A 14,378-nucleotide genomic window follows, 5' to 3' on the forward strand; every position below is an offset into this window, starting at 1 on the left:
AGGTTTGAGTTCACAGTTTCTGACACACAGTATCTGCTTATAAATACTTGTTTTGAATCAGTGCTTACAATGAGATGATAGTTAAGCAGGCACTCATGCATGAGTGAGAGACTGGAAGGAAAAGCACAGAAGGAGCCATTTCAAACGTCTTCATGTGGCAGGCCAGGTTGTTTGTAATCTGATCTTTACTTCCTTCTCCTGCCTCAACTCTCAGATGTCAAGTCTTAGATTCTAGGCTTCAGCCACACTGCTGTATGCTGAAGATTTCTCAACGTGTCACGCTCTCTTCTTGCCTGGAGAGCTTTGTTCATCCTGTTCCCTTTGCCTAGGAAGACTCCTCTCCCTCCACCCAATCATCTTTCTCCCTTTGCTGGAATAATCCCCATCCATCCTTCAGCATCAGCATGGCTGTCACCTGCCCGGAAGGCTCATGTGAGCTGAGGTTAAATGCCCCAAGGTAGCACTCCTCCACCACTCTATCACTGCCTGTTCTCTCAACACTCTCCAAGCCCCTACACCAGGCGTCCCCAAACTGCGGCCCCCGAGGCCATTTATCCGGACCCCGCCGCACTTCAGCAAGGGGCACCTCTTTCATTGGTGGTCAGTGAGAGGAGGACAGTATGTGGCGGCCCTCCAACGGTCTGAGGGACAGTGAACTGGCCCCCTGTGTAAAAAGTTTTGGGATGCCTGCCCTACACTGTCCCCAGACTGTAGGTCATTTAAAGAAAGAATTATGTCTTAATTATCATCTCCATTGTAAATTATGCTCATGTTTCTCTGGGTTATTATTATTTTTTTTTTTGAGTTGGAGTCTTGCTCTATTACCCAGGCTGGGGTGCAAGGGCAAGTTCTCAGCTCATTGTAACCTGTGCCTCCCAGGTTCAAGTGATTCTCCCACCTCAGCCCCCCAAGTAGCTGGAACCCACAGGTATGCGTCACTATGCCTGGCTAAATTTTTTATTTTTAGTAGAGATGGGAATTCACCACATTGGCCAGGCTCCTCTCAAGCTCCTGACTTCAGGTGATCCAACCCGCCTTGGCCTCTCAAAGAGCTGGGATTACAGGTGTGAGCCACTGTGCCCAGCCTGGCTGAGATTCTTTATTAAATAATTTTTATATTGTTAGTTTGGCTTTTGTAAGCTTTCAGTGTTTATCTTAATAAACATGTATTTTGGAATAAAAGAGTAATTCTTCAATGTTTCCATTTTCCTATTCTTAAAGTTAGTGTGTGCAATGAAAGAATGAAGGGCCGCCATTAAAAAACTCCCTGTAGGCTCATGTCAAATATTGCTCTTGGCAGTTCTTATTTCAATTTCGTAACATTTGACAGAAAAGGTCTTCCATTATCAACAAATACTGGAACGGAGGCAAGATGTGTTTACACAATAGAAGAGAAAACTTTGGCATGGGTAGATCTTATGATAAAAAAATATTCTCTAACCAAGGAGATTGTGTAGTTCTTGATGGGAGAAAAAAGAAGATTTATATGGCAAGGAATTGTTTTCCCAATGCTTTCTTCTGTGAGCTACTTGATTTAGACAAAATTTCATTCCAAGTACTAAAGAAAGAAGAGAGACAGCATAAGGAACATGAACACACACAGACACACACACACACACACACAGAGTTATTATTCACTGAAGCCTATTAGTTAAGCCCAAAGGAAAGCCATTGAAAATCCCTATAAAGAAAACACTGTCAGTCAGACCAGGACTGTGTCACTTAAGCCATAATAAGAAGGGAAGAATGTTCATTTCCCAGAAGACTGACACAGTGTTAGCGGCAAAGGAATCATTCAATATTTTAAACAAGAGGCTCCACAATGGGGTTCCTTGTGACAGTCTCCCAGTCCCAGAGCCCTTGGTCTATTTTTCTCCTGTCCTCCACAAGTGCCTGCTGCTCCCACTCTTTTCAATCATCCAGGTTCTGAGTGACACCCTGTGAAATCTTAATGGAGTTACAGAGACAAGAGATGATGATTAATTTTTATGGGGGAGTTTTAAGAATCTGTGTAGTGGAGCAAAACACATATGTCTTGTAGTAGGAAGGTAAATAGGCAGCCACTTCTGCCAGTCATCTCTTCATTATCTCATCATTTTTATTAATTTACCTATCCAAAGCCTCTTCATTCATTCGATTTTATTAGGATAGCAGTTATGCGAAACACAAGAAGAAAACAATTTCTAAATTGTTTTAATGACATAAAATGGCTCTAAAGCAGTTGCATTAACTTTATAAAATTAACATTGTAAGGGTTTTAAGAAGCTCTTCCCTAGATTCCAACTGTTTTCTGATAAATCCAATTGGGTTTTCATTTATAATGAAATATCACAGAGATATGAGCTATCAACAAGCAGAGAGCATGGTCTAGACAAAGCTACCAGCAATGACTCAATTTAAACTATATGAAACCCAAGTCAGAACTTTGGAAGCAGTCACTTACATATGCAAAATATAACCCAGATTATTACTGAATTGTAATTACAAATATTAGGCTCATGGGGTTTTTAGAATCCCCAGATGTTCTCATTTTCAGCACTTTATCATCTGCAAAGTCTAATCTTGATAGCTCAGAAAAATGATCAGATTGTCCTCCCCTATGCTATACTCAAGGTTCAGTGTATTTTTAAAAAATTGTTTACCAAAATGAAATGCAGTCCTTTGCAGGAAAGTGTTAACATAGCACACCTGAGGCTACCCTCAGGAAGTCCTGCAAGATCGGCCATTGACGGATGTCTGGGAACGGAACTTGTAAAAAGTTCTCTATACATACATAAAGAGTTTTCAATGGGTAAGTTTGTTTTGCTGTGCCTAGACTGTAGAAACTGATTTACAGCGAACCTCTACTTTCTTTCTGAGAGCCTGGTATTTAGTAGGGGTTGCTAGACAGAGAATGCCTACATAATCATCTCTTTTTATATAAAACTAACCTCAGTCTCCAAAGGGCTTCCATGGGCACAAACTGCACACATGTGACTGCATTTTTCCCAATTGATGAAGGTACATTCTCTAGGTAGCCTTTCACACAGAATCACAGGAAACTGCACAGGAATTCCTCCAGACTACACCCATGCCTTTTTCCTTGGTGATCCTGCTCTGCATTCTTGCTATTTCACTGCAATTAATAGTAACTTTAAGCGCAACTAAATGCTGATCCTGAGTCCTCCTAATGAATCACCCAAAGTGTAGATGGCCTTGGGGATCCCTAAAATAAGACCAAAAACAAAATATGACCTCTTACTGGTAAGTCATTAGCATTTGTTAATTTTTCTAAGCAGGAAAAGAGGGTGCCAGTATTAAATTCTGCCTAATTGGTTCAGAGTTTTAGGAGAGAGACATAAAGATGCGTGTACTTTCTTCACAAAATACATTATAACTCGATGCTGCTAATGTAATGGGTTCTCTCTTGTGGAGACATAACTTTTTTTTTTTTTTTTTTTTTTTTTTTTTTTTTTTTTTTAACAAGTTGCTTTGCTGCTCTTTAGTTTATGGGAAAAGAATAGTTTGGTGACCACAAGGACATGGCTGTCAAACTACAGATCTAGACACAGCCTGAATAATAAATCTGTTCCTTGCCCGAGGCAACTAAATAAAACTGAGCAGACAGCTGGAATATTTGTTACCACCACTGAAACCACAATTGTATTTCTCCAATTCAATCTTTGGGAAATATAATTTAATAGAACTAATCTCTATGATTTAAAAATATAAATGTAGTTTAAGACACTGGAAAACCAATCATCATTGAATAACTATTATTGAAATATTTAATATATTCAACATGAAACAAATGTTTAAAATAAGAAAGTGAAATTGTAATTTTTTCTGTAATGGTGAAGGGAAAAGCTAAGAATATTTCTTAACTACTTGAAAAATATATTAAAGCCGGGCGCGGTGGCTCAAGCCTGTAATCCCAGCACTTTGGGAGGCCGAGGCGGGTGGATCACGAGGTCAAGAGATCGAGACCATCCTGGTCAACATGGTGAAACCCTGTCTCTACCAAAAATACAACAATTAGCTGGGCATGCTGGCGCGTGCCTGTAGTCCCAGCTACTCAGGAGGCTGAGGCAGGAGAATTGCCTGAACCCAGGAGGCGGAGGTTGCGGTGAGCCGAGATCGCGCCATTGCACTCCAGCCTGGGTAACAAGAGCGAAACTCCATCTCAAAAAAAAAAAAGAAAAAGAAAAATATAGTAAAAGAAACCAAAGATAACTCTAAATAGATATGCACCTGATTGAATGAAACTTTTGCTTTTTAACTTCTCTGATGTTCAGAATTCTGGAGAAAATCTGAAACCGGCTTATCCAACTATTTTGTTATAATTCTTATAACAATTCAGAATAGGGCCCCATAGCTATGTTGAGCTTAGCTATGCTAAATTCCAGGGGCAAATTAATAAATCTCTAGCAGCTAAAAGTTTAAACGATTCTTTTGTAGAGTTGTAACTACATCATTGGTCCAATCTTCATTTACCTTGCTGGTAAACTACAGACATCATCCTCCTCCAAATAAAAGCTGTGTTTCCAAGATATAAAAAAAAAGTCCCCCGAGAAGACAACAAAGAAAGAGGCTATCATTTACAGACGGGACATCACAAGCTTTTTCTTTCAAAAAGATGAGCTTTCAAAGACAGAGTGGTAACCAGGGGAGAATTCAGTCAGTCCATCCTTTTGGACTTTTTTTTTTGTTTTCAATAACTTAGCTCCAAAGACCAAGATAAACCACAACGATGCAGCGACTCCCGGGAGTTGCTCTGAAGCACAGTGAAGCCACTCCATGCCACCCTGGAAGCTAGAAAATACTTTTTTCTCCAATAAAACTGTTAAAATCCTGTCTCTGGACTTGACCCAGTCTTGTCTGTCACCAGGAAGGCCTGTTCATAGCAGCTAGGTGGCTGCCATACTTAGTACGTCCTGCTCTAGCGACATGGAGAATGTCATTGTGGTTGAACAAAGATGAAATGAATGAAATCCCACAAAAGGGATTATTTTTCTATAGAACAATTCACGTTTAGTTGAAGATTTAAATTCACAGATAAGACTTTCATGAAAAATGAGATGGGGAAAATTTTCCTGCAGACTTATCTTGGGAAAGCCACCCCTTGCCTATGACTTTTTTCTTTGATAATAACTGATGCAGAGAAAGCATATGCCTGTCATTGATTTCTGTGAGATGAATGAGTAGATGGCAAGTGTCCTGATAGCAAGGACTCTGTCTTACATTTTTATTCCTCCTCAATGCCTAGCTTGGTGCTTCAAACATAATAAGCTTTCGATAATGGTTTCTGGGTCAATGAATGAGTGTGCTGAAAAGATAAAGTAGTAAAACAATAAGGGAGAAAAAGTTTTAAAGAAAGAAATGGTTCAAGCAAAACTGTAATAAGTTTTTCCTCCCAAGTCTCCAGGCAGCTAAAGTTAGAAGACTCTAAGAAGAGCTGGCAAGAAAAGGAGGGGTGTGTGTGTGTGTGTGTGTGTGTGTGTGTGTGTGAGAGAGAGAGAGAGAGAGAGAGATGTATAATGTGTATATACATGTATTTTTCTAAAACAGCAAAAACAACACACAAAAAAATAAAAAAACTCACCATTTACAAATTGCATGTATAGTCATAGAGTATGATTCCTCCACAAATAGCCCAAGAAAATTTAGGACCTACAGTTACCATTGCATTAGGTGAAATCATAATAGTACTTTTCACTTAAAACAAGAAACAAGTTTTACAAGGAAACAAGACTCAATATATTTTACATACTTAATTCAACTGCACAAATAGATGTACATAGATAAAATCAGCAGAGTAGCTCTTTAGTATACTTTGCCCAATGGCTGGATGTACTGATATTTATCTGTCAAGTATATCAATATATAAAACATGATTGTGTTTTTGTAAATAAGTTGAACATGGCTTTCATATATGCCTAGAGGGCTATGCTTCACTATTAAGGCTTTTATTTTCCCTTCACAAAAATGGCAACAAAATGCCCATCTGTCAATCTTATTCCTACTGTAATAATCAAAGTGGACATTAACCTCTGTGGAATATTAAGGACTTTGTGATCATGGACCTCAAAAGAACCACTGAAATAACTATGCCTCACCGCTCTTCAATGAAACAGGAATGTATGATTAAGAATTAAGGATGGGACACAAAACTAACTCATTTTTCTTCAACCAATATGGCATCAAATCATTTAGAAAATAAATGCTTGGGATAACATCTGATAATCCACAGCCACATACACTCTCCCAACCCAGTATTTTCATAAATATTGTTCTATCCCCCTATAATCATTCTTGGGAATATCTGAAACATAGAGTAAGAATTCTTGTTGCTACTGGCACAGGTACAGAAACGCAATGAACAAAAACTAACTTATACTAAACCCCTCCAAACTCAGATGAAACCTAAAAAAACAAACACAAGTGACTAGGAAGGCTCCTCTTTGCAAAGAGTTTGAATCTAAACCAAGCTGAGGTCTTGCTGCCACCACAACTGAGGTCCCTGGATCCCCGTCACATAAGGTTCAAGGTGCAGAATGATCCTATGGCTTCACAGTATCTCTTGATTGTGATACCGTGATACTCTGATACTGTGATACTCTTCCCAGAGGGAGCTAAGAGTATGTGAATCATCCCATCAGATGCCTCTTCTCTAGAAATACCTGACGGTAATTTTCCAGAAACATCGTATGAGAACTTACCAGTGCCTCATGGTAGACTCACCTGGGATTTCTACACCCAATAATTTAACAAACATAAAGTGACATCCTGAGTCTTTCTAGTAAGAAAAAAAAAAAAGGCCAGGACATGAAGGGTTCCATGACTCCAAATGCAATAATGCAAGCTCTGTTTTGTCAAGTCCGCTCCTCCCTTTCTGGTCTTTTTGAGGTGTAACATAACACACACCCAAGTAAGAGACAAGTAAAAGCTCTAACAGCTCATCTATGGTCCAAGCCTGATCACTGACTGGAATCAGAAAGCATTTCAGTGTTATGTGAATAACGTGGTTTGGCTGAATCCTCATCCAAATCTCATCTTGAATTGTAGCTCTCCACTGGGGAGAGACCAGGTGGAAGATAACTGAATCATGGGTTTCTCCTACGGTTCTCACGGTAATGAGTAAGTCTCACGAGATCTAGTGGTTTTATAAGGGGTTTCCTCTTTCACCTAGCTCTCATGTTTTTGCTCTTGCCGGTCACCATGTGAGATGAGCCTTTAGCCTTTCACCATGATTGTGAGGTCTCCACAGCCACGTGGAACTGAGTCCTCTAAATCCCCTTCCTTACAAATCACACAGTCTGAGGTATGTCTTTATTAGCAGTGTGAGAACAGACTAATACAGGAGAATGCAGCCAAGTATATTCTAGAGACTTTCATTTATATCAAGAATTATAATTAAAAATGGGAAAAAGGAGACGGATCACCGATTTGTAAAATAAATTCTTGACTAGTATGCAATACTGAGAAGTGAAAGAAAAAGTAACATTTATATAAAAAGTGATGAGGACCAGATGGCTACTGCCAGACCCTGAGGAACTTGGGTATGTTGCCAGGGGGCTGGTAGTTACAGATGGGAATGACGGGAGAGTAACTGCCATTTTCCTACGGTTCTACCGTATCCCCAGCTTTGTATTAAATAAATTCACACCAATGATGTAATACTGCTCACATTAACTCTGTGAGGTTGAAAGTCTAGAAATGTCCAAAGCTGAAAGTAGACTATTATTGGATCTAGTATTAAATGTCTCAACTAAATATTGAATTTGGATTATATTTCAGCCAAACACTGATCATTAAAGAGAGAAGAGGCAACTTGCCCATTTCAGTCCAAGTGGAATTTTCCTCAAGGATGCCAAAGCTGAATTCCAATGATTCTGGCACTTTTGTCTAATGCTTAACACATATTGAAAATAAAGTTAGACATTAAAAATGCTTAATATCAAAAATTAAGTTAGACACTAAGTCTAAATAATAAAGCTATTTTATCACAAATTCCAGTGTCAAATATCAAACCAACCATGACTCTCAACTCATGATTCACAGAGACTAAAAAACAGGTTACTTTTAAATATATCTCAAAAGCTCATTGCTGTTGTTTCTCTCATTTTTAAAAAATATTGGCCGGGCGCAGTGGCTCAAGCCTGTAATCCCAGCACTTTGGGAGGCCGAGGCGGGTAGATCACGAGGTCAAGAGATCGAGACCATCCTGGTCAACATGGTGAAACCCCGTCTCTACTAAAAATATAAAAAACATTAGTGGGGCATGGTGGCTCATGCCTGTAATCCCAGCTACTCAGGAGGCTGAGGTAGGAGAATTGCCTGAACCCAGGAGGCGGAGGTTGGGGTGAGCCGAGATCGCGCCATTGCACTACAGCCTGGGTAACAAGAGCGAAACTCCGTCTCAAAAAAAAAAAAAAAAAAAAAAAATATATATATATATATATATATATATATATATATATATAGTGAAATATACTATTCACATGAAACTAAATAGGTTATTTTTCAATATGTTCCAAAAACTCACTTTCTCAAATATTATCTTTAAAACGTGTTTTATAAAATACATTAAAACTTTACATGTGTAAATATACTTTTACATACATGGATTTAACTTTTATCAAGCACGTAATTTTAAAATCAAATGGTACTCTAAGACTGAATTTAAAATAGCAGTCTTTTGCCCTTTCCAACCTCCCTGAGTCCAAATGACCAAAGGCAATCACTTTCAACTCTTTTAGCTGTTTTCTTTAGTACTTATCTTCATATTTTAGGTAATACTCTTCAACTGCCATGCTTATCCCTTTATTTTGAGATAGAGCCTTGCCCTTTTGCCCTTCTGGAGTACAGTGGTACAGTCACAGCTCACTGCAGCTTCCACGTCCCAGGCTCCAACAATCCTCCTGCCTCAGCCTCCCAAGTAGCTGGGACTACAGGTGCATGCCACCACACCTGGTACTTTTAAAATTGTTTTGTAGAGATGATGTCTATGTCACCCATGCTGGTCTCAAACTCCTGGCCTCAAGTAGTCCTCCTGACTCAGCCTCACAAACTGCTAGGATTACAAGCATGAGCCACCAACAGTAGCTGCTTATCCATTTTTTAACAACGATTGCTGTACCACTGTGGAAGATGACGATTTAGTTCTCTTACCTCTTAAACACTTCCTCTCCATCCCCTCCCCGCAACAATCCCATCAATGTAACTATTACAATTTTTAGCAACAATACTACTTACATAACAGTATTATGTCTTCTTAAATATTGTTCATAACTAAGCCCAATGATATACTGTAGTTATAGTTCTTTTCTTATAGAATTTTTTGTTTTTTCTTGCTGTTAATAACTGCTTCAGTTTTTCATTTGGTTGATTTCTCTACGTATCTAACATTAAATTTCCCCACACTCTAACACAGCACTAGAAAACACAAAGATAAACAGGTAATTTTTCCAGTTTGTTCTGTTTTCTGCCTGAGGCCATCCTTCCTAACCTCTTCACCCTCTGGTACAGTCCAGAAAGGTGGTTCGCCATGCCTGACACAGGTGATGTCCAGGGGTCACCCTGAAACTTCCCCTTTCTTCCCATTAGAAAATTTTTTCACTTTTCCCAATTTTCTACATTTTTCTTTTTGGCATATTCACTCATTTTGATCGAGTACCTCCTCCAGAAACTTCCCAAGAAAGGGTGCAGAGGAAATCAACTTTTGAGACCTTTCGTTTCCATCTGAAAACATCCCTATTCTACCCTTGGATCTGGCTGACAGTCTTGACCGGGTAAAGGCTTCTGATTGGTGATGATGTTCTGACTGGTAATGATGGTCCCTCAGATTTGGAAGGTACTATGTCTTCTAGGTTCCACTGTTGCTGTGGAAAAGTCAGATGGTAGCCTGTTTGCTGAGCCTCTGCATGTGATCTACCTATTCTGTGAAACATTTTTGGGAGATATTTTTTGTTTTTAATTCAGACTTCAACAGATGTGTCCTGAAGTTGATCTTTATTTTGTTCATTCATTATGCCGGGCACTTAACATGCTCTTTCCATATGGAAATTTATATTCTTCAATTCTGGAAAAGTGTTCTATATCATTTTTCTACAGTTTTCTCTTCTGATTTTCTTCATCCTCTTTCTGAAACTTTGCTTTTCAGTTTTTTGTTTTTAAGAGATGGAGTCATGTTATGTTGCCTAGGCTGGCCTCAAACTCCTGAGCTCAAGTAATTCTCCCACCTCAGCTTCTAGAATAGCCAAGACCACAGGTGTGCAGCACTGCCCCCGGCTGTGAAACTCATTAGATCATCAGACTTTGAACTTCCTACCTCTTGTATCCTCCCCTTTTTCTCATATTTTACATCTCTGTGTTTTCATTCTACTTTCTGGGCAATTTCATCCAGAGTCCAACTCCTCACGGAATTATTCATTTCTGCAATTACGCTTCTAATTTCCAAGCCCTCTTTCATGGATGCAATATCTTTTCTAGTGTCTCCGAGAATATCACACAAAGGTTTTTGAAGTTTTTGTCTTCCCTGCTTTTTCCCCTATTTCCCCTGGGACTTTTTTCCTGCTTTATTTTGGTCTCATTCCTTCATGTTGATGACAATCTTCAAATTTATGGTAATCCTTGACTGTCCACCCTGAGACCTAAAACTGTGCACTTAAGTGATGTCACTGGGTGGGGACCCAAACATTTTGTGGTGTGGGGGAGCTTCATGCCTTCAACTGGTCTTTCTCAGACGTGAATCCTCTAATCCTGGGATGGTGGAAGGTAAGCCCCATTGTCAGAGTTCCGGGTGCTCAGGATAAAGATGGCATTTCTCGAGAATGTTTTACTCCTACTCTCCAGAATGTTTTGCAGAATGTTTTACCCCTACTCTCATTTGTATCTGCTCCTTCCAAGTCCAAGGCTTCTGGAACATACCTGCCAGGGTATCAGTCCAGACACGTGGTGGGAATGGGCATGGAAGACTTACTCCAGCTTCCCAGCAATCACCACTTTTGGCCTCACCCTTCACATCTGTCTTCTGGCAGAGTTTGTGGTTCTGAAACCATGCCCCAGGGTTAGAAAAGTTATTATCTAGCAAAATTTCATGAGTTTGTTTTGCACAACAGGGAAGGAAAAAACAGTTGGAGAAACAAAGAGTGTGTGACAATTCCCTTATTTACAACAAGGTCGGATAACAGGTTGACACCAGTCTGCAAAGCAGACTGCAGTCTGTGTAGAAAAGACTTAGGCAGTGATGAGCGACCTTTGACCTCAGAGGGCCGGAAACTCCACCTCCAGATCATGCTCATGCCACCGTTTTTCTGAGCAAGCTGCCCACGAAGCACGTCAGGACAACAGCAAGTGCCCGACGGTCTTTCCCAACCCTCTTCCCTTCAAGCCAATGACTGTGCAGCTCTGAAACTCCACCCTCAAAATCTCTCCCTTAATCGGGCGGCAAACCCAGTAGGGCGAGACAGATGACAGCATTTTCTCCTGTCTCGTTGTCATTTCACTGGCAATAAACTTTTCTCCCTAGAAGAACTATGCTTTACTGTTTGGCTTTCTATTTAGTGCAAGCAAATGGATCCAGTTTCGTCTGCTTGCAGTTCGAAGTCTAAAGCCTTCCTGGTTCTGAGCACCAATGACTCTGCTTCAGGTTGGCTTCCCTCCCTGTGGGTACCTGCCTTTTGGTTTTCTCCCTTCTGCTAATTTAGTTCCCACCCACCCATTTGCTTTCCATCTCCCAAAAATTGGTTGACATTTCTCACACACCAGGCCTCGTATCCCATTTTCTTTGTCTACGTGAACTGGTGTCATTTCTTAACTATCACGTTGAGCAGTCTTAGGAGGACACAGAGATAACAAATGTGTTCAAACTGTCCTGTATAACCGCAGGTTCAAAAATATTTTAACCATGAAACAATTCAGGTTAGAAGTCTTGGTTGGATAACTCTCTAAAATAGGGTACTTCCTTTAGGTTAGCTAGCATTGGGGCATACCCTAGAAAAAGTATTACATCAATTTTTTAGTCTACAAGTCATAATTTATAAATGACATGGAGAGATTTTCAGATGGGATAAAAAATAGTAATTACAGGATTTGGAAACTGGCTTAAGAGAAAGAGCTAAACAAACAGATTAGATGATACCATGAAAAGAAGACTAATGAGGGATTTAATAATGGCTATTGAGTAGATGAAGGATTATTACAGGCACAAGATGGTTGGCCCAATTTCTGTTTCCATTTCTAACAGCATAAGAAAATGGACTTAAGATATCACATAAGGAAAATGTACTGACAGTGAAGTACATTAAATATTACCAGAAGAGGATGTGGTAATTTCTTTTCTGGAGTAATATTAAAAGTGAAAATTGGCCACTCCTTAAAAGTAAAATGCTAATTTGATATCTCAAATTCCTTCTAGCTGCATTTTTTTCCATTCCAACAGACCTGTATGCAGAAAATAATCACTCCTAGTCCAAGTTTCTTTTTTTTTTTCTACTAGAAACATTCTTCTATGGATAAGAAAGATTATTTCTAAAGCAAGCTTAGTTCAGTTTCAAGATACCTATTTGCAAGCTCCCATCACTTTTCAGGGAAATTAAATACTGACTTTTTTTTCTTTTTCTTTTTTTGTTTTTTTGAGATGGAGTCTTGTTCTGTTACCTTGGTTAGTGTGCAGTGGTGCAATGTCGGCTCATGGCAAACCTCCACCTCCTGGGTTAAAGTGATTCTCCTGCCTCAGCCTCTCAAGTAGCTGGAACTACAGGCACACGCCACCATGCCCAGCTAATTTTTGTATTTTTAGTAGCGACGGGGTTTCATCATATTGCCCAGGATGGTCTCAAACTCCTGACCTCGTGATTCACCCGACTTGGCCTCCCAAAGTGCTCGGATTACAGGCATGAGCCACCGCACCCAGCTAAAGATGGACTCTATACATGAAAAACATGACGGAATTCAAAATGTGGATGGCACTTCAATACTGAGATGAAAATTCGCACTGCTGCTGTTTTAGATTTTTCTTTGCAATAGATTATACTTTTAAAAAGTATTAGTTTCCTCATGTCAAAAGTGTCATGAAAAGAAAGTCAAATTGCAGCTAAACAGAATGCTTGTGAGAACAGAAGGTACAGAACCTTTCCCGCTCACCCTCCCAAGTGAACTGCAAACAGCTATTCCTTCGAAAATGTACTAAGAACACGAGGGTGGCTGATGAGGGGCCCATGGAGGAGAAAGACGCAGGAAAGGGTGTATTTGGGATGGATGGAAGACACACCCTGGGAGCCTAAGGCAGGCTCAACCACATCAAGTCTGCTTCTACTGCGCATTTGATTTTTATGCCATTGTTTTTGTTAAAGAAATATAGATTTGTGCCTGTTTGTTTTTAGGACAGAAATTGGACCCTGACCTCACACAAGAATCAGTTCCAGACAAACAGAAAAACTCTATGTGAGAAACAAAACATTTCTAGAAACAAGTGTAAAATAGCAGCTCCTTGACCTCAGGATTAAAAGAGATTCCTTACACAGGACAGAAAAAACACTCACCCCAAAGATTGGTTCATTGAACCACAATAACATAAAATTTTAAAAATCTTCTCTTTCTTAACTGGTACCCTGAAGGAAGCAAAAGGCAAAACAGTGTCTCCTCCCCAATATGAGTGAATCAAAATTCCACCCAGTGCCCGAGAGTGCAGAATCAGCACCTGAAAAGAAAGGACTCTACATTCCAGCAATTGGACTCCACATTCCAGCACTTGGACTCCACATTCCAGCACTCTGCAATCCAGCACCCAAATTGCAAGCACTTCCCCACCACACCCCAAGCTCCAACCACTCAAAACAAAGCCTGCCAGTCAAAAAGCTCCTGTCAGCCTCTGCATTACTTCTTCCTTAGGAATGAGCAGACACCCAAGGATGATGAAAGTGTACAACCAGTGAGGGATTTTAAATTTCAACATAAAAGAGAAGCAAATGGGACCCCAAAGATAATAGAAACGTCAGGGGAAATTAGAAGTTTTTGAAATGTAATTATTCCCATTCTCAGAGAGCTGAGAAAACATTGCATCAGTACATTACGTATAGACTGTCATGAGGAAAACGATCACAGAACAAGAAAGAGGTTGTAGAACACACACACACACACACACACACACACACACACACACACACAAAGAATCAATAAAAGCTTGGAAGATAAACCTGAAAATATCTTCCAGAATATGCAAAAATAAGAAAACACAGCCATCTAATTTCCAGTTTGTCTATTGTTCAACATCTAGTTGGAGCCAAAGGTTGTTCCACAAAAAGGAAAAATGAGAAAAAGTTAGCAAGAGAATACTAGAGAATAAATGAAAAAAACAAAGCCCACACCTGAACACAACCCAGGGATATTTCAGAACT

The 14,378-nt window shown here is 39.7% G+C and overlaps 1 protein-coding gene across 11 annotated transcripts in view; it reads right to left on the bottom strand.

Annotated features, from left to right (window-relative positions):
* The window catches only part of CSGALNACT1 (chondroitin sulfate N-acetylgalactosaminyltransferase 1), a 379,255-nt gene that overhangs the window by 163,952 nt on the left and 200,925 nt on the right, over positions 1 to 14,378 (bottom strand). The window lies entirely within an intron of this gene.

Source organism: Saimiri boliviensis, chromosome 13 (assembly GCF_048565385.1).
Source record: "Saimiri boliviensis isolate mSaiBol1 chromosome 13, mSaiBol1.pri, whole genome shotgun sequence".
Lineage (NCBI taxonomy): Eukaryota > Metazoa > Chordata > Mammalia > Primates > Cebidae > Saimiri > Saimiri boliviensis.